This window comes from Ovis aries, chromosome 21, assembly GCF_016772045.2.
Source record: "Ovis aries strain OAR_USU_Benz2616 breed Rambouillet chromosome 21, ARS-UI_Ramb_v3.0, whole genome shotgun sequence".
Taxonomy (NCBI): domain Eukaryota; kingdom Metazoa; phylum Chordata; class Mammalia; order Artiodactyla; family Bovidae; genus Ovis; species Ovis aries.
Window position 1 is genome coordinate 42,607,500 of NC_056074.1, and position 22,020 is coordinate 42,629,519.

At 50.5% G+C, this 22,020-nt stretch overlaps 1 protein-coding gene across 5 annotated transcripts in view; it reads right to left on the bottom strand.

Moving 5' to 3' along the window:
• Positions 1-5,815, bottom strand: part of CPT1A (carnitine palmitoyltransferase 1A) — a 59,526-nt gene extending 53,711 nt beyond the window's left edge. For 4 of the 5 annotated variants that reach the window (XR_009597800.1, XM_042237622.2, XM_015102893.3 and 1 more), the window contains exon 1: positions 5,703-5,749. The gene's annotated coding sequence lies outside the window, so the exon portion shown is untranslated. Of the gene's footprint in view, positions 1-5,702 lie in introns of all 5 variants that reach the window. The other variant, NM_001009414.1, reaches the window with a different exon arrangement.
• Between the last annotated feature and the right edge of the window lie 16,205 nt (positions 5,816-22,020).

Below are 22,020 nucleotides of genomic sequence, written 5' to 3' on the forward strand. Positions count from 1 at the left end.
TGGCATCATGGACTCAATGGACATGAGTCTGACCAAACTCAGGGAGACAGAGAAGGACAGGGAAGCCTGGCGTGCTGCAGTCCACGGGGGTCACAAAGAGTCAGACGTGACTGAGTGACTGAACAACGACAAGCCATGAGGTGTGGCCAACAAAACAGAAAAAAAGAAAATAGAGAATTGGGCAGGCCCCAATTAACTGCGCTACCTATTCAGGTGTTTTTCTCTGGATGCCCACCTGGAAGGACCCCCTCCAGACTGGCCAACATCAGCACAAGGGCCTGAGTGATGAGAGCTGGGTGGGGCACGCATCCGCCCAAGAGAGCTCGTAGAGCCTCTCCTCCCCACCATGGAGTGGTTCCCTCCAAAGCCTTGGCAGGGGGAGGGGCGCCCTGTATTTGCCACCCATGTGCTTCTCCTTTGCACCCAAAAGTGCAATTGAACTGGTCAAACCACATGTTCCAATCTGGGGACTGCAGAAAGCAGCTGTACCCATAAAACCTGCCTACAGCCAAGGGATTTACACCGGGGAAACTACTCTCACATCTGGCCCCTTAGGGATCCTCATAAAATCCCTGTGAGACAGGATGACAGGTGTCAGAGGCACCGGCTTAGAGAGCAGGAAACAGAAACCCACACAGCTGGTCCGATGTCATGTCCAGTGGGCCTAGGGGAGGGGGAGCACCAACACCCAGGCCCTTGACCTGCACAGTGGTCTGGGAGGCAGCCTGTTAGAGGAAGGGACACAAGCTTCGGCAAACACAGATGCAGGTTCAGATTCCAGCTCTGCCACGTACTCAGATGTGTGTGTGTCTGTGTGTACGTCTGTGTGGCCTAGAGCAAATGTCATTACCATTCATAAGATCTGTTTCCTGGCAAATAAAGTATGCACATTGTCCATAACTCACATCAGGCCTCTGGTGCAGGAACACACTCTGTACCTTCCCACCTGCAGCCACAGGCCAGCAGCAGCCCTCCAAGAATGTGGGTCGCCATGTGCGTCCCATCCCGCCTCTTGCCACTGTACTTGATACCGCCACTAAACGTCTTTGCTATACACTAAGCATCATTGCTATACTTCACTCTGCACAACAATGTATGCTGGCGAAAGCTGAAAGAAACCAAAATTCTAAACATCACCGACTCAATGGACATGAGTCTGAGTAAGCTCCAAGAGTTGGTGATGGACAGGGAAGCCTGGCGTGCTGCAGTCCATGGGGTCGCAAAGAGTTGGGCACGACTGAGTGACTGAACCGAACTGAAATCTTTTAAAAAGGGCACAGATGAGCTGACACTTGGGGAAAAATCAGTGATACAGATATAATCTTACAAATGAAGTATTTCAGAAAAAACAAAGTCCAAGTTACCGTATAAAACAATTTTTTAAAAGGCAAGGTTATTTTGTGTTTGCTTTCAGTACAAACACGTATGTACTACTTGTTTAATTGTGTGGGAGGGAGTGACTCCTTAGAAAGTCACTGCCTGTCCTTAAGGAGCTTACTCCCCTCCCCACCAGGATGTTGGAACACAACCTAACATATCCTGCTGAATGCTGCGTGTGTGCTGGGGGTCAGGGCTTGGGACTCCAGAGGAAGCCAGTATGCTGGTGGGAGAGGGGGATCCTGACCCCTTGATGTGGGGAAGGACAGAGCTGGCAGGAGTCCCTGACCCGGGTAATGACAAGGTGAAGCAAGGCGTCCCAAGAGAGACCCAACTGTCCCAAAGGTCCCTCACCATCTTAGGAGGGTGCAGTAATCCAGGGGAGGGACTTCCTTGGTGGTCCAGTGGCTAACACTTTGAGTGCTTCAAATGCAGGGGGGGCCCAGGTTCGATCCCTGATCAAGGAACTAGATCCCACACGAGGAAACTAAGAGTTCACAGGCTGCAACGAAAGATCCTGCGTTATGCAATGGAAATCGAAGCTCCCACGTGCCACAGCTAAGACCAGGTGCAGCCAAATAAGTGTTAAAAGAAAAGAAGACCACACAACAATCCAGGGAAGAAAGGGACTCACAGTCTCCCTTGCTTATACAACAAATACCTGAATGCCTGCTCTGGCTCATGGAAATGAGGAGGAAGGCAAGTTCAAGAGCCATTCAGGAAGCAGAAGCAGCAGGTGCAGCTTAGGGGCCAGTTGGGAAGAATCTAGGAGGATCCTGACCTCCTGGGACATGGGAGTGAACCACCACCTCCAGAGTAGGAGCAATTACTTTCCTTTCCTTTCTACCTAGAGCACTTGGTGTCCAACAATCAGCTGATAAGCCGTGAGAAGTTGAGCCTGGCTGCCCTGCTTCCCAACCCTCCATGGGGCCATTGCCCTACTGTACCACAACTACTTTCAATTATTAACTTCCCGAAACATTGTTGGACATAAAAGCAACTCACATGCAAAAAAAAAAAAAAAAGCTAAAGGGCATTCCACAGTCACCTTACCTAAGGAGTTCAAGTCGGCCTCAGTCCAGGGCCTGCTGGGAACGCAGTGTCCACCTAATATTTGCTTGGGGCAAAAGGTGAAATTCACAAAAGGCAGCAAAATAATCAGAAATCAACAAGCAGAAAATATTCCTTATTTGTGTTAACTAGCAGATTTTCTTTTAAATGCCCTGTAGAGTCTAGACTCTCTGCAGTTGTCAAAGAAACAATAGGAGCGGCTTCTCCGGAGGGGCATGAGAGAGGCAGCCCGTTCTGTGCTGAAATCCCATTGGTACCCACTTCGTTTTGCATCCGGGGCTTGTATTACCTATTATTTTTAAACAGAAAAGTCCTCGTAGGAAAAGCTCAAAAGAGGGGCTCGGGCAGAGGCCTCGTCGAAGCTGGGAGACAGAGAATCTCCGAAACACACTTGAAACAGACCAGTTGGAACAGTTTTATTCTTAAAAGCAGCAATTTTTTTCCGGAATTCAAAGTGCAGGCTCCCAGCGGCAGCTGCACTCGGTCGGGTCTGCCAACAACATCCATGCAGAGTGACTAAACACTTTTTTCCAACAAAGGAAAAAATGCATCCGATCAAAGTGCAGAAGCAGCCCGGGGCCCGGAGCGGGAGCGCGTTTCCGCCTCCCACCTTCCCACCGCCTTCAGACTCCAGGCTGCGACTTTAATTGCTCGCTTGGAAGGCTTCCTCGCCGCCGCCGCCTGCAACTGCGGTCGGCGCGTCCCGCCCCTCCCGCGGGCGTCACGTGACGGCTGAGAAAAGTAGGGGAAAGGTTACGGCGAGCCCCGCCCCCGGCCTGGCGCGTCCCGGGCGCGCAGATCCTGTTCCACCAGCCCGGCCCAGAGAGACCTTCCGGAGCGAGCTGTCGCCAGCGCTGTCACCCCGGAGGCAGCAGGCGACAAAAAGCGCCTTTGGGTGGGAAGGCCTGGATGGTCAACCTTGGGGACAGCGAAGAGCCTGGTGTCCCCGAAGACAACCCACGTCAGAAGGGCGGCGCCGCTCCCCGCGAGCGCACTGCGCCTCCGGAAGGGGCTCACCGCGAAGCCCGAGAACAATTAACGGTGCTTCCCTGAACCCGCGCGCGGGGCCAGGGTTGCATAAGTCCGCGCCCTCGCCCCAGGACTCCCCAGACATCCAGGCTTGACCGCTCGGTGACCACGGGCCCGGGACTAAGGGCGGCAGCGACGCCAGGTGCATTCCCTTCACCTCTTGTTTTCAGTACAAACTCGAAAGGTTATTTGGGCCGGTGCCTGACGCCCAATTTCTGCCAGTCTGATACAGAGTATGTGCACGGCTCAAGGTGGCCCCTTTTCCGATTCTCACAGCTGTTCAGATGGAGTTCAGCATTCAAGATCAGATCTCGCCACCCGCCTTAGGAGGGAAACCAGTCATTTACATACGAAAAGGAGCCCTGGAGCCCGCAGAGGCAGAACCACCCCGAACTCGGCAAGAATACATCCTCCAGTTCCTATCATAACTAAACACTCCCCTGCCTCCACGATAAACAGTATCACCTTAAATAATTTGGAAAGGTTGGGGGGGGGGGCTGATGCTTGCTGGCATTAAAAAAAAAAAAAAAAAAGACCAGTGTACTCGACCATTTTTTATTCATTTGGCTTGGGGTTTTGGAAATGGTAACCCACTCCAGTATCCTGGTCTGGAGAATCCCATGGACAGAGGAGCCTGGTGGGCTACAGTCCATAGGGTCGCAAAGAGTCGGACACGACTAAGCAACTAGCCTTTGTTTCTTTCTTAGAAGGAAGTAAACATGCTTGAATATCTGGAATGACCAGAAACCAGACGCCTGTGTGAGAAAATGGTATAACAACAACAACAAAAGGTGTAACAAAATACACGTTTCAGGAGGTTAAGCTGAATTTCATTTTATTAGGTAGCTTACAAAGTTATGTTTCCTACTAAAATCTGCCCTTCATTATTTTAATATCACATGGAGCGCAGAGGAACCGAGAGTAGTTCCCAGTTGGGAATATTAAGTTTGCTCTGTATTCAACCCGATGACTCGAGATTTTTAACTCTTGGAGTGAAGAATACGATCATCCTTCTCTTTGGCTTTAATGAAAGTCAATCGCCGATTTACAATATAAAGGCGCTGACCCACGGTCTTTCCAAACAAAACGAAAGGGACTGGCTGTCGGCTCGACTAGTTAGTTGGGGTTAGGGACTGACGGAGCCCGGGATGCTCCACCGCCCTGACCACGCCGTCCGGGCTCGCAGGCCAAGTTCGCCTGGGCCTGGTCACGTGAGGCCCCCAACCCTCCCACCCTCCGCAAGTCAGTTCCCTGCCCCGGCACGACCTTGGGCAGCCTCCGCGCCCACCTGCCCTAGACCGCGCGCCGCACGCGGGGATGGAGGACACTCTCGAGCGGGGACTCAGGCCCGGCGCCCCGTTTCGAATGCACCTAGGGCGCTCGGACTGCGCCTGAGTCCCAGCGCCAAGGGCGTGTCCCCACGGCTGCACTGCGGGGGCGAACGCCTGGAAGGGGGTCGGCGGCGTCCTTCTGAATCCCTAGCGTCCCTCTGGCTCCCGCTTGGGACCGGCCCGCGATCCGGCGACTGCAACCCAGACCCAATCCACCCCAGGAGGGGGAGGGATGGGGCGAGGTCGAGAAAGGATCCGCAGCGCCCTGCTCAAGCCCCCTGCCAGGTCTGGAGGGCTGAGCATCACTCCCGCCGCCCTACTGCGGATCCAGACCCAAACCACTTCGGCGAGGGCAGTGGGGTACAAGGAAGGGAGAGGGGGCCGGCGGTCCTGGTGGCCCCCGGCCGGGGGCATCGTGCCAAGTCCGGAGAGTCAAGCACCCCGCCAGCCCCCGCACGGTACCTGTCCCCAGGCCGATCGACCCTCGGACTGACCCCCAGACCCAAACTACCCACTCCTTGAAAGTGAGGGTGAGATAGGAAGGGAAAGGGAGCCGGCCGTAAGGGCCCCCGGCCGGAGGAGTCCTGCTAAGTTCGAAGCGCTGAGCATCCCTAACCTGCAGCCGCATCGGACTGCTCTCCTGCACCGCGACCCTGGCGCAGACCCCCCAGACCCGGTCCGCTGCGGGGGATGTGGAGTCCCTCCTCGCTCCAGTTTCGAGCTCTCCACGAACCCCGCGTCCCTCGGTGGCCCCAGCCAAGGAGTGCCTCCCCTCGCCCCGCCTCGATCGGGACCCCTGCCGTCCCCGTCCGCCCCCGGCCCCGGGCCCCGCCGCAGCCAGTGCTCGGCGCCCGCCCGCCCTCCCCGCGGCGCGCGGACTCAGCCCGGCCTTACCGAGTCTCGGGACAGAGGTGCAGCGGCAGCGACAGCGGCGGCTGAGTGAGCGAGCGGCGAGCGGGAGCCGGGGGCGGGAGGACCGCGGGCGAGGCTGAATGCACCCGGCGCCGGGCGAGGCCGATTGGTTGATGCGCGCGGGGCTGCGGCCGCGCGGGCGGCGACTCTCGGCACCGGGTGGGCCGGGGGCGGGGCCTGGACGGGGCGGGGCATCCGCAGGGGCGGGGCGCCCTGGGCAGCTGGGCCCGCGAGGAAACTGAGGCTGGCGGGGAGAGTGTCACGCCACCTCCGCTTCGGCAAGCCTGGGGCTTAGGGGGGAGATTTCTCGCCCTGTGAACCTCAGTTTATTCATCTGAAAAATGGGCCAGCTCATTAGGGCTATGCCCATAAACGCACTCAGCACAGTGCCTAGCTCGTGCTCGACCTTTATAGGCATTGCCCCGTATAATCCTCAGGGCACTCCTATAAATAGCTGATCCTAGCCCGGGCTGGAGAAGGGATCACTAACCTGCCCACTAAGATCACACTAAGAAGATGGATCCGACTGTCTGATTCTAGAGCCCACACCTCAAATTGGACCCTATACCGGGAAGTGAGAGCTGAGAGGATCTTTGGACCGCGTGACTCCTGGCCCTGAAACCTTAATGCTAATTCCAGTGAGCTTTCTGAGCCTCTTCTTCATATAACTGGGATAAAAATTCCTCCCCTGCGAGGCTTTGGTAAGATTTAGGAAACTATTCAGATGCCGAAAGCATAGTAGGTACCAGGAAAGAACTGGCTGGAGGTGGAGACGAAGTGACCCGTCTACTTTGTATGGGTCCTGGGCTCCCACTGGCTGATCTCAGGGTCTAAATCTAGGCCGAGGGCAGCGGCCACTGGGCGGCTACACCGTGGGGTCCGCGCTTCTCGCGGGCTCAGCCGCCCCTTCCCTGACTTTGCCGGAACTGCTCCGCAGGGCACAGCTCGTGATCCCGCACGCAGCAGGTGCTCCGTCAAAGAACCCGTTTAATGACCAAAGACCGGGCTTTCCTAAAGGCCAACCACTCCTTTGGGCGGTGAAAAACCCTTGCTGGCCTCTGTCTTTCGGTTTGCAGTATTTGGTCGGCACCGCAGATGGATTTAGAAGAGAAAATGAAAGTCCTCTCTAGTTCCCGCCCCCGTCGCCGCCGCGACTACTGCGCACTGTAGGCGCACACTCTCCAGGATGCTTTGAATGAAGCCGCAGGATACCTTTGTTTTCACTTGGCTTAGGTTGTGGACGGGTCACCGAGATAACCAAGGCTTTCACTGTATCTAACGCACCCCAAGGACACTTAGCGCTTCTCTAGTGGCTCAGACTGTAAAGAATCTGCCTGCAACGTTGGACACCCGGGTTCGATCCCTGGGTCGGGAAGATCTCTTGGAGAAAGGAATGGCAACCCATTCCAGTATCCTTTCCGGGAAAATCCCATGGACAGAGGAACCTGGTGGGCTACAGTCCATGGGGTTGCAAAGAGTCAGACACGACTGAGTGACTAACATGGACACTTGGGCTCCCCCTTGTCGCTTTCACAGGCATAAATGAACCTGCTTGGGCAGTCAGTGTGCGTCTTTGAAAGACTGTATCTCCCTGTAGATCACTAGACGTGAATCAACAAGGTCAAAGGACAGGCACGTGAGACATCTTGGTGACATCTTGGTGCCACTTGCAGAGCTGAGCTGCTCTCTTGGAAAGTGTCCACTCCCACGGGTGCCTGGGAGGGCAGTCTCATCTCCAGGAGCTCACCACTGCTGACCCTCAGTCCTAAAGAGGGTGGAGCTGGGGTATCTCTCCTTAGTTTAATTTGCATTTCTTTGAAGTTAGCAGTTGAAGATTTCAGTCCCCTGCCGGCTCCTGTCTGGCTGGTGAGCGATCCCAGACTGGGAAGGCTGGAAGATCTCATGGCCCAAGAGGGCAGGTGGGCTGGACCAGGATGCAATCGGTGAGGTTGTGGGCCTTCCAGGCTTGTGCCTCGCAAGTTGGACTGCAGGTCCCGGGCCGAAGGTCACTTTCTCCTTCATTCCTTCCTCCCTCCCGCACCCCTCGGGGCATGGGGGGTGCACGGGATGGGTGGGGGGCACCGGATCCGTTTCCAGGGCTCCACCGCCTTGATTGTGCAGCCCTCCCTGTGAGCCACCTTGGTGTTACCTGCTGCCCGGAGGGATAGGGGCAGGGACCTCGGTGGCCTCCCCGCTCACCTGTGCCCCAGAGGCTGGACTCTCTCTGGGAACCTTAAAGGGCCCACACCCACGAGCAGCTGTGGCCAGGGGGCGGAGGCCTTACTCCCTTCTCAGCTCTGCTCCCCAGACTGCAGCTCCCTGGGGACTGCAGCTCCCTGGAGTGACTATTAATAAAGAACAGAGGATCTAGGTCCCTGGGGAGCTCTGGCCTGATTGGACCCTGAGTTTCCTCAGGGCCAAAAATAGGCTAGAGTCTGCCTTAGAAAATAATCTTTCTCCTCTGTTTTCCCCAAATTCTTTCCCAGTTTGATTGGAACACACTGTAGCAGCCGCCTGTTGTGGCTATAAGGAACCCTTTTTTTTAAAAATGCATGTAATGTTTTCATTACTACTCAAGCATTGTCCCTCTGTGCTTCTGATTTCTTTAAAGCAAATCCAGAACTCTTTTCATCTTGTCCACGAGTTCTTGAGTACCAATCACTAAAAGATAAAGATTCTTTGATTATTTATTTTTAAATTTTTTTGGCGGTGGCGCATGGCTTGTGGTATCTTAGTTCGAGACCAGGGATGGACCCGAGCCCTCGGCAATGAGAGGGCAGAGTCCTAACCACTGGACCGTCAGGGAGATCCCTAAAAGATAAAGGCTTTTAAAATAAAAACATAACGGCAGTGCCATTGTCCAACCTAAAATAGAGAAACAATTGTAATACAAAGCTTTTAAGGCCTTCCTGGCCTGCCAAGAATACAGTTGAGTCCCACTCACTCTTGCCAGCTACATTTCTTGCTGGCATCTCCCAGCAGGTTCTGATCCAAAAGTGTGTGAGATTTTTGGGAACTCAGTTTCCATTTCCCAATGGAAGAATTTTGTAATCTCTGGGTTCTGCACTTCTGAACTTGAACTTTGAACCCTGTAGGCAGTGAGTAAACAGTGACAGTTACACGTCAGGGTAGTGACAGTGTTTGCTTGGCCAGCATCACTGGGGTTTGGTAAAGACAAAATGAAGTAATGCAGATGCAAGCAAAGAAGGAAGGCAGCTAGTCCATGTATGGGTGAAAGAAGCTCAGAGTGAGAGCATTATCCTACTCCTGCTCGTGCAACAACAACAACAAAAAAATGAGAGCCCACGTCCTGGAAAAGACAGATGCGTGCAAGAATGTTTATGGAAGATTCACTTCAGGTGACAAAAATCCAGAAACAACCCAGATCCCCAGCAGCAATAGCATGGGTAAATAAATCGTGGTTTCTCCATACAGTGTAATACTACTCAGGAAAAAGTAAACTACGGACACATGCAACATGGGTAGATCTTACAGGTGTTATGTTGAGCAAAAGGAAGCCAAACAGACACAAAAAGTAAACATACCGCATGATTTCAATAACAGAAGTGAGGCTTATTGGTGGCAGTGATGGTAATCACTAGAAATACACAAAGAAGCCCCCGGAGTGGGCGTGTGTGTGAAAGTGCATCGCTCTGTATGCTTAAGATTATACTCTTAACAATCTTTGCTCCCTGCATGTGAAGCCTCAATTTTAAGAAATCAAAACTTAAAAAGAGATCCTTGATGTCGAGATCTTGACAGGCCTGCCTGGACACTGGGACCTCAAAGACCAGAAAGGACTGTCCTGCGGCACACACTAGCAGATGCCTGAATATGCAAATGAGAGCACTGACGGAAGACTTCGGTGTCAAGATGCTAATTCTTCCGCTTTGGAGAAGGAGCTGGGGAGGTCAATAGCTTTTGAGTGGACAGTTTTTAAACTTGGGGGAGGCTGGTTCACTGACCCTTTGAAAAGCTGATGACAGCTGCAAACCTTTTTTTTTTTTTCCAGAAAAATGCACACACACCTAAAGAGTGGTAAAGAATATCAGTCTTGGAGCTTCCTAAGCCCTTGTACCAACTCCTGACCCACATAGATTAAGAAAAATGTATCCACAATTTGGAAACAAGGTAAAAGGATATCTGAAATGTCCTTTCACTGGCTCACTGTCTAACAGGCCGCCCAGGGATTAGCTCTTTCTCTAGGGATTTGTGTCTTGAGTAAACCCTAGATGCTACAAAGTTACATGTAACTGGTAGATTTTTGACCAACAAAAATGCAAGCGTTAAACAGATCACAAATAAGGACCCACCTACAGCACACGGAACTCTACTCAGTACTCTGTAATGGCCTATATGGGGAAAGAATCTAAAAGAGTGGATATATGTATACGTATAACTGATTCACTTTGCTGCTCACCTGAAATAACGCAACATTGTAAATCAGCTATATGCCAATAAAATTTTTTAAAAAAGAAAAAGAAATGCAAGGATTTCTATCGGTTGAAAAAAAGGACTTTCCCCAAAGTTGTGGTTTTGTGGCCCCATAGAATATTAACCAGTTTTTTAAATCTATTTAGGAAAATCAGATTTTTGTCAACCTTCCTGTGCAGGGAAACCCCCAGCTCTTCCCCATTGTATATTTCTTCTCGTTTGTTTTCTTTACTGCTCACAGGAAACATTTCACTTTCTTTTGGAAAGAATTTTCTGATTTAAAACTTATTTATGTATTTATTTGCCACACTGCATGACACTTGGGATCTTAGTTCCTTGACCAGGGATCAAATCCCTGCCCCCTGTAGCCGAAGCTCTGATTCCTAACCACTGGACCACCAAAATTCCCCAACACTTCATTTCTGAGTATCTGGACACTCAGTGTGTGGAGGTTTTCCCCGCACCAACAAGCGATTCACGGACACCAGCAGGGTGTCCAGGAACCAACTCCAAGTCTGACACCCTCTATCCATTGACGGCATCGGATTTCACAGGTTAAGGGCTCAGACCCACAAGACTGTCTCCCCTCTTCCCCTTCATGTCAGGTGCAAGCCCAGATTATCATCTGTGCTTCTGACCACCTGCCACAGATCAGAGGTTCCTAAGAGTCCCCCTGGAGTTCGATTGATCACAGAACTCAAGGAAACACATTCACAAGCTCAGTGAAGGGCATGATCAAGGACACAGGCGAACAGCTGGATGAAGGGATACACAGGGCTCACCCGTGACCCTGTGCACCGCCCCTTCCTGGGGTACCACCCTGTTGAGACCCTCTGCTCCATTTCACTGTTGCCCCATCTCCCCCCAGGAGACTGCTCCTTCTGTAACCTGTGAGTCACCCCTGCCCCTGTCCCCCCCGCCCCCCGGGACTTGTTCTGAGATGCTTTCCCTGGCTCCCTTCCATCTGCCCCTGCCCTGGCCTAGATGAGGTTCCCAGACTCTTGCCTTGGCCCTACCTCTGCTTGCCAGCCTTGCTCCCCTGCGAGATTCCAGCTTGCCACACTGGCACCTCCATTCTGACCCACCCAAATCCCCAACAGAGGGACTCGCTCAAGAGAAATGACTCAACCTCCTTGCTCTCTAGGCCTGAGTGACCCACCAGGAGAAGTCAAGCTTCAGGTGCCAGCAAAGCAGGGCCACAAGGAAAGGAAAAATGGGGGAGGGGTGTTATATTGTCTATGTTAAAGAAAGCAGCAAATAGCCTTCGAGGGGAAAATGAGACCCTTGATGGATTTTCTTACACTTATGTTAGTAATATGATTAGGGTAACCTCTTCAGGTATAATTTAAAAGATATTAAAATATTTAATTTAAATATTAAATTACACGTGAAGAGGTTACCCTAATCCTTTTAGCAAGTAGGGCATTTTTTGCTTGTTTTTGGCCATACCATGCAGATCTTAGTTTCCCAACCAGGGATGGAGCTCACGCCCCCTGCAGGGGAAGTGCACTGGATCCTCAGGGGAGTCCCAAGTAGGACTTTCAAACGATCTGAATACAGCCCTGGACTTACCTGTATTCATTCACTCGTCCATTCATTCATTCACTTGGGAAATATGTACTGAGCAACTCAGCAGTGACAGAGCCTTTAGATCAAGGCCGGTCCTTAGGAGTCCACATTCTGGTGGGAAAGGCGGGCAAGAAACAAGTACTGTCTCCTGTGCAAAGAAAGGGAAAATGAGGAAACAAAGTAGAAAGTGGGAGAGAGGGTGTGTTGCCTCGGCCAAGGTGGGTGGGGACTGGTATTCAACAGACCACAAGCTCCAAAGAATGGGAACACTATAACCAGAACCTAATATATCACAGAGCCTTAGAAATGCTAGCTGCATGATTAACCGATGAATCGGTGGGTGGATGGGTGGTGAATGGATGGGTGGGTGGGTGGGTGAGTGGTGCATGCATGGAGGACCCTGCAGGCTTTGGCTTCTGTCCCGCCATTTGGCCCTTCCTTTCCAGGCCCTCATCCCATCTCAAAGTCCCCTGCAGGAACATCTATAAACTGTCCTGCTCCTGAAGTCACCTTCTGGATCTCAACACCTTCACTGCATCCTGTGACCTCAGGCAGATCTAGCTATTCACACATAATTTGCCCGGCACAACATGACGTGAGAATGCAGACTCTTATTCAAAAGTTATCAAAACTTTCAAGACAGTGGCAAGAGCACTAAACCAACCACAGGGCTCTTCTGCTGCTGACCCCACACACAGGCAGGACACTCACGAGACCCGCCTTGTCTCCAGGGCAGGCCCAGAAGGCCTCCCCAGACCTGCGCCCAGGGGACCACCCCAGCCTGTGCTGACAAGCCGTGATTCCTGTGCTCCTTCCGCTCAAGTCTTCACCCCACTTCCTGCCTCTGGACATCTATTCTTGCTGTCTCTGCTGCCCAGGGTGCTGTCCCACACCACGGGCTAGGTGCCAGGGAGGGAGAGGGGAAAACCACACCCAGTCCCGACTCCCCAGAGAAGATGGGTTTTGGAGTAGCTGCGGTCCTGCCCAGCAGTGAGACACAGATCGGGGAGACTTTCCTTTGTTGCAAATAAGAGCAAGGAGCACCATGCTGGGTCAGTCCTTTAGAGGGAGGAGGGCTTCGAGGTCATCATAGCCCTCCTCCGTCTAAAAAATCCTGCTAAGACAAGACGAGTTCCCTGGTGGATCAGACAGTAAAGAATCTGCCTGCTCCCTGGGTCAGGAGCATCCCCTGGAGAAGGGAATGATAGCCCGCTCCAGTGTCCTTGCCTGGAGAATCCCGTGGACAGAGGAGCCTGGCAGGCTACAGTCCATGGGGTGGCAAAGAGTCCAACAAGGCTGTGTCTGAGTGACTAACACACACTGGATGGATGCCCTCAGCTCTTTCACAGATGAGCTTGATGGATACCCACCAGCTTCCAACGCGCCTGTGTGTGTGTCTGGGGCTGGGGGTGGGGGTGGGGGTTGGGGTGCAGCCTCCTCTCTGACCTCGATCCTGAAATACTAGCCACTGGCCAGCTCCATTTTCACTTGAAAAATTCCCACTTAACCTTCAAAGTCCAACTCAGACACTATAGCAGAGAAGCCAGCCTCAGATGACCCCAGACAGACTGATAACTACCCCCTCCCGCCCGGCCGGCTCCAGACACCGGCCTTTTCTGAGATCTGAGGCGTCTTCCAGCCTCACTGCTGGTCAGGAATCGCGGTCCGGTCCCATTTCGGAAGGCCCTGGGCTTGGACTCATCCAACTCGCCAAACCTTTTGTAGACAGGAAAAGAGACTGGCTGGGCGCTAACTGGCCGCCTGATACACGAATCCTTTCCCGGAGATCTCTTGCCTTTGGCGCGAGAAGGAAGACCCGGGGGATTTCGGGGGTGGGTGGGGTGCGGAGGAGGAAGTGACAGCCCCAGCAGAGCGGGGCCGCGGGGCTGGGGAGAGAGATCTCGCGGCGGGAGCGGCCGACCGGCGGTTTCTGGCGGCTGCAGGACGCAGTTTCAGTTGGAAAAAAAAAAAAAAAAGCTCAATTGTCCTGCTCCCTCGAATCGGTGTGTTTCTCGCAGGAAGCTCGGAAGCCGGTCCCGAAGCTTCAGTCCCCTCTCCTGCCCGCCCAGAGTACCCGCCTGGGTACCAGCCGTAGGCCCGGGGAAGGTCAAGGCCCGGCGGGTCCAGCCGGCAGGGGAGGCGCTGGTGGCGCGTGGGGAGGAGCCCGGCTTCCTGCACTCTGCCTCCCCGCCTCCTCTCGGCGCGCACCGACGGCTGCTTCTGCGTCCCGGGGGCGCCCCGTTACGCAGGAGGAGGAGCTGGAGGTTAAGGTCCGGGAGGGGCCTCTGCTGCGCGCTTCCGCTGGGGTCAGCCGAGGTCAGCCGGCGGGCGGGACCGGGTTCTCCCGGCGCTCGCGGCGGGCACTCCGGGTCAGAGCAGACTTCGGGAGGCGCCGGTGGGGTGCGGGGCCGCGCGAGGGTGCGAAATCCACCCCCACTCCGGCCTATTTCAGGCTGCAGAGGGGAGGCTGGAGGAGGGCGGCGCGCGTGCCCTCCAGGCTGGAGACCCCACCGGCGGCGATCGGAGCACGCCCGCCCTGCGCCCCCCTCCGAGCGCGGGGCTTCCTCGTCGCCGCGCGCTTCCTGCTGGGGTTCCCTCGTCTATGCAAGCCCGGGCGGATCCGCCTAGCCGTGGCCGGTGGCCGCAGGGGCTGAAAGGGGAGGTGGCTTCCAGGGCTGGGACCCCTTTCTTAAGCTTTTAAATGACGCAGTTGAGGTGTATTCAACAGGAAACACTTTGACAGTAATCCAAAAGCTTTAAAATGCCTGGAATCTCAAGCCCTGATAACACGCGGGTGCATTTCCCTTCCGACTTTGGTCAGCGCTATCTTTAGGTATTTCACTCTCATTTCCGGCGTGTTTACAAAACAGAAGTCGTAAGGTACCGAGTTCATTTCAGCTCAGTCGCTCAGTCGTGTCCGACTTTTTGCGACCCCATGAATTGCAGCACGCCAGGCCTCCCTGTCCATCACCAACTCCCGGAATTTACCCAAACTCATGTCCATCGAGTCAGTGATGCCATCCAGCCATCTCATCCTCTGTCATCCCCTTCTCCTCCTGCCCCCAATCCCTCCCAGCATCAGGGTCTTTTCCAATGAATCAACTCTTCACATGAGGACGCCAAAGTATTGGAGTTTCAGCTTCAGCATCAGTCCTTCCAATGAACACCCAGGACTGATCTCCTTTAGGATGGACTGGTTGGATCTCCTTGCAGTCCAAGGGACTCTCAAGTGTCTTCTCCAACACCACAGTTCAAAAGCATCAATTCTTCAGCGCTCAGCTTTCTTCACAGTCCAACTCTCACATCCATACATGGCCACTGGAAAAACCATAGCCTTGACTAGACCAACCTTTGTTGGCAAAGTAATGTCTCTGTTTTCTAATATGCTATCTAGGTTGGTCATAACTTTCCTTCCAAGGAGTAAGCATCTTTTAATTTCATGGCTGCAATCACCATCTGCAGTGATTTTGGAGCCCCCCAAAATAAAATCTGACACTGTTTCCCCATCTATTTCCCATGAAGTGATGGGACCAGATGCCATGATCTTCGTTTTCTGAATGTTGAGTTTTAACCCAACTTTTTCACTCTCCTCTTTCACTTTCATCAAGAGGCTTTTGAGTTCCTCTTCACTTTCTGCCATAAGGGTGGTGTCATCTGCGTATCTGAGGCTATTGGTATTTCTCCTGGCAATCTCGATTCCAGCTTGTGCTTCTTCCAGCCCAGCGTTTCTCTTGATGTACTCTGCATATAAGTTAAATAAGCAGGGTGACAATATACAGCCTTGATGTACTCCTTTTCCTATTTGGAACCAGTCTGTTGTTCCATGTCCAGTTCTACCTGTTGCTCCTGACCTGCATATAGGTTTCTCAAGAGGCAGGTCAGATGGTCTGGTATTCCCATCTCTTGAAGAATTTTCCACAGTTTGTTGTGATCCACACAGTCAAAGGCTTTGGCATAGTCAATAAAGCAGAAATAGATGTTTTTCTGGAACTGTCTTGCTTTTTTGATGATCGAGCAGATGTTGGCAGTTTGATCTCTGGTTCCTCTACCTCTTCTAAAACCAGCTTGAACATCTGGAAGTTCACGGTTCACGTATTGCTGAAGCCTGGCTTCACATTGTACATCACACTAAATGTATATGCTTTTATTTAGAGGTCTCTTTTGCATAAGTCAGATTGGGTGGTATGGAATACCCCCACCTCCCACTTAACAGTATGTTTTTGGAAGTCACTTGGTTCAGACACAGCTCTTTCTTAACTGTAGTGTTATTACACTCCGCGGTTTGAAGGCACCTTCCTTTATTTGGAGCATTCTCGGTTGTTGGCCGTTGTGTTTGTCTCTTTAACCATTCACCCCAAATGTGTTTCCTGGGCTCATGCTGTGTGCCAGACCCCTCCTAGGTTCAGGAAGTATAAGGATGGACAAAATCGACACCACCCTCCTGGACCTGACCTTCTACAAGGGCACTGCAGGTGTGTGAGGAGGGGGTATTTATGTTTTTTAAATAGGGACTATGTTCCAGTCATTCATTTGGCTCAAATATCAAATCAATACAAGAAGTTTCTAGAAAAACATTGAACACACTCATTGGTTTCTTATGTTTCCTTTCAGAATTTCCTCATGAAAATACAAGCAGAAATGAGTTGTGTGTATATTTCCCTCCTTACTGGTGTAGAAGGAAGCTTGCTGTAGCCCCCTGCTCTGTGTTTGCCTATAACAGATTTAAAAAATGTACTTATATGTCTTGGCACTATTTTCCTGTCCTCGCAGGACAGAGCTTCCTGTTCAACTTTATTTGTGTGTGATTTCAGGGTACACAGTGTTCTATCATAGGGTTTATTTTACCACAGTCTGTTTGTGCCCTGTGACATTTGGGTGTTTCCTGTCTTTCCGTATAATGCTGTAGCAGTGAATAACTGTACAAAGGTCAGTTCTTCCACCTGGAAGTCAGTCCATGGAGTGAATTTCAGAACTGCGATTGCTGGGTCAAGGCCTCGCGTGTGCATATATATTACTGTCTGCCTGCTGTGTCAGGCAGGGCTCTCCAGAGAAGCAGATGGGTATAGGAGATTATGTATATATAATACACATGTAATTTTATATATAGTGCAATATAAAATAATGATTATAAGGAACTGGCTCACCCCTATGGAAAAACAATATAGAGGTTCCTCAAAAAATTAAAAACAGAGTTGGCATATGATCCAGCAATTTCACTCCTGAGCGTATACCCAGACAAAACTATAATTTGAAAAGATGCACGCACCCCTGTGTTCCTAGCAGCACTATTTACAGTAGGCAAGACATGGAGACCACTGAATGTCCATCGGCAGATGAAAGGATAGAAATATGAGAGATATATACAAGGGAAAACTACTCAGCCATCAAAAGAATGAAATAATGCCATTTGCAGCAACATGGGAGGACCTAGAGACTGTCACTTAGTAAGTCAGAAAGAAAAAGAAAAATGCCAGATGAGCTCACTTATATGTGGAACCTAAAATATGAGACAAATGTGTATGCCTAGAAAACAGACTCACACATAGAAAACAGACTTGTGGTTGCCAAGGGGGTGGGAGGTCGGGGAGGGAAGGAATGGGAGTTTGGGATTAGCAGAGGCAAGCTATTATATATAGGGTGAGTAAACAAGGTTATACTAAATAGCATAGGGAACTACATTCAAAATTCCATGACAAACCACAATGAAAAAGAATATGACAAAGAGCCTGAGCTATGTTGCTATTCAGAAGAAATGAACACAACACTGTAATCAACTGTACGTCCATAAAATTAAAAAGAATCGACTCACCTAATTATGATTTGCAGTCTTCAAGTTGGTGAGCTGGTGGCGTAGTTCCAATCTGCAGGCCAGCAGCCTCAGGACCCAGGAAGAGCCAGTGTTTCAGTTTGAGTCCGAAGGCAGGATGAAAAACCTTCCAAGGCAGAGCTGCCTCTCACTCAGGGGGAGACCAGCCTTTTCTATTCAAATCTTCAACTTATTAGATGAGGCCCAGCCAAATTTAGGGTGAGCAGTCTGCTTTCCTTAGTCTACTGATTCAAAGGTCAGTGTTATCAAGAAGCACCTTCACAGACAGACCTAGAATAACGTTTGACCAAGTTCCAGGGCCTCCTGTGGCCCAGTCAAGTTGAGATGTAAAATTAATCCTCATACCTTCACCAGTGTGTCTTTTTTTTTTTTTCTTTTTTCCTGGCAGCCTGTTGCACTTTAAATGTGCAATACTCAAGGTAAAAGAAAACTGCATCTAACATTATTATAAATAAAAGAGATCAATCGTCAGGGGCTCCAGAGTGAACAGCATCTTCAGAACCTCCATGCTTATGTCTTTGCTTTCTGGGTGTAATTTAATAAGATCATCAACTCGAAGAATGGTAATTGCAGCTTCAGTTGCCAATTGCAGACTCTTAACTTGAACCATGGTTGATTCAAACACCCCTGCTTGTATGTTGTCGCGGGCTTTACCATTGACCAAGTCAAGACCGACCCATCTTAGATTTTTGTATGCTGGGTTTCCTTGAGCCTCTTAATTTTGCAACCAGGTATGTGGACTCTTGGGCAGCATTAACTGCCAGAGTAGTAAGAATAACAAGAGCTCTTGCAAACTCTGCAATAGCAAGCACCAGTGTGTCTTAAAAAATTTTTTTTAGTATATTTATTTATTTGTTTTGGGCCGTGCCGGGTCTCTGTTGCGGTGCGGGCTTCTTCTCTAGCAGCGGCCAGTGGGGGCTACTCTCTAGCTGCGGTGCGTGGGCCTCTAGCTGCGGTGGCTAATCTTGTGGAGCCCGGGCTCTGGGGTGTCCAGGTTTCAGTAGCTGAGGATGTGGGTTCAGCAGTTGTGGTTCCCGGGCTGTAGAGCACAGCCTCAGTAGTTGCGGTCCCCAGGCTTGGTTGCTCAGAGACAAGTGGGATCTTCCCAGACCAGGGATGGAAGCCATGTCTCCCGCATCGGCAGGCAGATTCTTTACCACTGAGCCACCAGGCAAGCCCCTGCCCGCCCCCCCCCCCCAAGTGCGTCTTTTAAAAAACAGCATTATATTGGATGAACCTAGCACTTATTATACAGAGTGAAGTGAGTCAGAGAGAGAAAGATAAATATTGTATTCTAACACATATACACGGAATCTAGAAAAATGATAAGGAAGGATTTATTTTCAGGGCAGCAGTGGAGAAACAGACATAGAGAACAGACTTATGGACATGGGGAGAGGGGAGGAGAGGGTGAGGCGTATGGAGAGAGCAACACGGAAACTTACATTACCATGTGTAAAATAGACAGCCATTGGGAATTTCCTGTATGGCTCAGGAAACTCAAAAGGGGGCTCTGTATCAGCCTAGAGGGGTGGGATAGGTAGGGAGATGGGAGGGAGGTTCAAAAGGGAGCGGATATATGTATACCTAGGGCTGATTCATGTGGAGATTTGACAGAAAACAGCAAGATTCTGTAAAGCAACTATCCTTCAGTAAAAAATAAATTAGTTAAAAAAACCCCACAGCATTATCAAAATATAATTCACAGCAGTTCCCTGGTGGCCTAGTGGTTAGGATTCCAGGCTTTCACTTTTTGTGGGCTGGGTTCGTTCCCTGGCTGGGAAACTGAGATCCTGTAAGCCATGCAGTGTGGCCAAAATACATAAATAAAATATAAGATATATATGTTATATATATATAATTCACATATAAGATATAGTTCATCCAGCTGAAATATATTCTCTATGGTTCTTAGTGTATTTACAGAGATGTGCAATGATCACCATGATCAATTTTGGAAACTTGCATTATTCCCCAAAGGAACCCCCTACAGTTAGCAGTCACTTCCCATTTGACTCCATCCCTCTCAGGCTTCAGCACCCACTAATCTACTGCAGGTCTGTGTGGATTTGCCTGTTCTGGACATTTCACATGCATGGAATCATACTTTGTGTAGGCTTTGGGGCCAGCTTCTTTCACTGAGCATGCTGTTTTTCATGCTCATCTGTGTGGTAGTATATGTCAGTATTTAAGTCTTTTCTATGACTGAATACTGTCTCACTGTATGGATATACCGCGTTTTTAAAAAAATCCATTCATCTGGTGATGGATATTTGATTTCTCCCCACGTTGGGGCTATGCACCATTTGATACTCCCATCAGTAGTACATGAAGTTTCCACGTTCTCCATGTCCTCAGCAATACCTGTTACTACCTGTAGTTTTGATTATAGCCATCCTCGTGGGCATGAAGGAGTCTCTCATTTTGGTTTTGACTTGCTAAACAGTTCACCTTTTGGCTGATTTTTTTAAAGAAGATTTTTTTCCTATACATTTATTATTGTTTTATGGTTTCTGAATGTTGACTTAAAGAAAAAATATTGTCTCTACTCTAGGATCATAAAGAAGATTTCCTATATTCCCTTCTAATACCTTTATATTTTAAAGTTTTACATTTGAGACTTGGATCCATTTGGATTTTATTCTGCCATGTGCTGTTAAGTATGCATCAGCTTCTTTCCCTTTTCCAGAAGTTATACTGTGGCTTGTCACCTGTGGGGGGTGGAGAGAGGATTTTGATCAGGAGGCTGGGAAGCCCAGTGTAAGGTGACTGGATGAAGTGAGGAGAAGCGAGATCAGCATGGCTGCAGGTGGTGGGGAGGCCACAGGTATGAAGATGGCCAGGTCATGTAGAGCCTTATAGGTAACCATGTGGAATAGGATTTCATTTGGAGTTTAATAGTACTGAAGAGCTAAAGGTAAGGTCTTTATAGCTGTTTGCTTGATAAAATAATACCTGGAAAGGAAACTTGAGTCCAAGGTGGTGTTCGTGCCTGCTCAGTCATGTCTGACTCTTTTCAACCCCATGGACTGTAGCCCGCCAGGCTCCTTCCTCTGTCCATGGGATTTTCCAGTCAAGAATACTGGAGTGGGCTGCCATTCCCTCCTCCTGGTCCAGGAATTGAAACTATATCTCCTGTATCTCCAGCACTGGCAGGCAGGTTCTCTGGCCATTGAGCCACCTGGTTAGGGCGCTTCAAATTTTGCTGCAGACTGGTAAATTGTTCTCCAAAAGGGCTATTTGAAATTACCCTCCCTTCCCCTCTGCATGCATGCTCAGTCATGTCCAACTCTTCGCACCCTCATGGACTGTAGCCCACCATGGCTCCTCTGTCCAAGGGGTTCTCCAGGCAAGAATACTGGAGTGGACTGCCATTCCCTTCTCCAGGGGATCTTTGTGACCCAGGGATCGAACTGGGGTGTTCTGCATTGCAGGCAGATTCTTCCTCATCTGAGCCACCAGACACAACTCTCCCTTCCCCCTAAGTTTATGTTATTTCAATACCGTTTGGCATTTTATTAAATATTTTTGAAACATGGTTTAGTTACTGAATTTAAAAAAAACCAACCTAATTGGGGGATAGTTGACAAGTAACTGGGGCTTCCCTGATGGCTCAGCTGGTAGAGAATCTGCTTGCCAATGCTGGAGATGCTGGTTTGGTCCCTGGTTCAGGAAGATCCCCTGGAGGAGGAAATGGCAACCCACTCCAATATTCTTTCCTTGGAAATCTTATGGACAGAGGAGACTGGCAGGCTATAGTCCATGGGATTATAAAAGTTGGACATGACTGAGCGACTGAGTATATATGTGTGTGTGTGTGTGTGTGTGTGTGTGTGTGTGTGTGTGTAAAACAAGTAGCTGTGAAAACTAATAAAGGGAAAGCTTACTTAAAATGAAGTCCTGGGACTTCTCTGGCAGTCCAGTGGGTAAGATTCCAAGCTTCGGACACAGGGGGCACAGGTCTGATCCCTGGTCAGGGAACTGGGATTCCGCATGCCACACGGCATGAATGGATGAACGAAGAAATAGATAGAATTGCCGGGGTCCAGCCCCGGTGGATCCAGGGTGATTCGAAGGTGGGGACGGAGTTGGTGTCTCTGGAAATAACTTACTTAATTACAGATAGAAAGGGATTAAAAGATTAGGGGAGAAAAAGAGGCTGAATAACTTGGTTCATATGGGATACCTATCACCACCTACGTAGGCCGCAGGCGTCTTCCCGTTCTCCAGAAGGAGAGGTGGCACTGAGGCCCCCCCGGTCCGATCTTAGAAGCCCAGGCAAAATTAGTAGGCTTGGCGGGTACCCATGTACCAGATGGGAATTCGGCCAGAAAATAGTAGGAGAGAAAAAGGGGGCTGAATAACTTGGTTTACGTGGGATACCAATAAAATTCCAAGACAAGGAATTTGCACCATCTACGTTGGGCCACCGGTGCCACTTGAATATCGGAAGGTGCCCCTCCTTGGGCT